Genomic DNA, 1438 nt, shown 5'->3' with positions numbered 1-1438 from the left:
GTTTTCATTTACATCCAGTCTATAGTATAAACTAAATATACAATCACAATCACTCAACTAATTAATTATTGCATATAAAACATGGGGGAAATTGTAATTTAAATAGGGAACAGCAATAATCGTGAATGTTAAAAGTTAACTTTGCTTTTCTGAAACGAATAGGTAAATTCTTTAGAACGGGTAAGTCATGAATTCATCTCAAACGTCTTTATTTTTATTCTTGTCAAGAAGCGATTGGAATTTCTTTGTTTTTTAATATTGGATATTCCGACTGTGGAAACAAACTTTCAAATTTTATTGTCTTTTTTAGTCCCTTTCTCATTTTATTTAAAACATGTATCACGTAGGTGTTGGGGGTTTATATGAGAAGCTCCTAATCACATTTCAGAACTATATTCCAAATATATTAACACCAATCATACACAGGGCGACCCTTTCCCAATTACGAAAAATACGGACATTGCATTTGTGGTTATGTATCGTACCAAATGTTATAACATACCATCATCACTATCATTGTTTTAACGTCTTTTAATTGGCATATAAATATATTTTGACACAACTTCTCAGTAGTTAGGTGATCTTTCGGTACAACACGTAAGATTGCCAGTTAACTTCTTAAATTTGCCAAACTTCTCACTTTGAATTTTAATGTTTTCTGCCACATTTATCCACGAAGTTTATTTAAACCACACTAATCATTTTGCTGGTTGATGTATATTTATTTATACCATAGACTGGATATAAATGAAAGAATAAATTGATATAGTTGAAATGGTGTTTCTCACTGTATTAAATTATGTTAGAGACATTTAACTTGCATGACCGTTATCATAATTGCGGCGAGAGAAAAATTATCAGTGACACTTAGTAATAATTACAGGTAATTTACTTATAATATAGGTAACTTAAAGCGACTTATAATATAGGTAACTTAAAGCGACTGATATGATGTATCGAGGTCGTTGTTCCGTCACTTGGATGATCAAATATTTTTATTTCCATTATAAATTACGCTACATCGTTAATTGGTTGTTCCTTACATTAGGGGATGGTTAAAATATATTTTAATCATCAAATAATAATTTTCGGCACTGTCAGAATTGAAAGTAGAACTGACAAGGAACGTTACTGCTGGTTTGAGTTGATTCTTTGGCTACTGTCTGTCTATCTCACTATCTCTCTCTCTCACTCGTTCACCTCTGTTTGTGTCCGTAGAATTTATCAAATTAGAAAACGCAAATTTAATATAAAAACATATTTCATGAAATTGCAAATTATTTAAAATATAAAAATATAATTTTCAACAGAGAGAATTTATCAAAATAGAAAACAAATGAAGTTTGAAGTTTAAAAATAATAGGATCGACCACTCACGACTAGCTAGCGCGGACGCGCGACTGCGCGTTCGGGACCACTCTGCTTTAGTAGTACCCTT

At 31.3% G+C, this 1438-nt stretch overlaps 1 protein-coding gene across 2 annotated transcripts in view; it reads left to right on the top strand.

Annotated features, from left to right (window-relative positions):
• The window catches only part of LOC128250962 (putative zinc finger protein 66), a 4989-nt gene continuing 3551 nt past the window's right edge, over window positions 1–1438 (top strand). The window contains exon 1 of one of the 2 annotated variants that reach the window (XM_052977102.1): window positions 1–180. The gene's annotated coding sequence lies outside the window, so the exon portion shown is untranslated. Of the gene's footprint in view, window positions 181–681; window positions 884–1438 lie in introns of those variants that run through there. The other variant, XM_052977103.1, reaches the window with a different exon arrangement.

This window comes from Octopus bimaculoides, chromosome 27, assembly GCF_001194135.2.
Source record: "Octopus bimaculoides isolate UCB-OBI-ISO-001 chromosome 27, ASM119413v2, whole genome shotgun sequence".
Lineage (NCBI taxonomy): Eukaryota > Metazoa > Mollusca > Cephalopoda > Octopoda > Octopodidae > Octopus > Octopus bimaculoides.
This window is presented reverse-complemented; position numbering and strand designations above follow the sequence as displayed.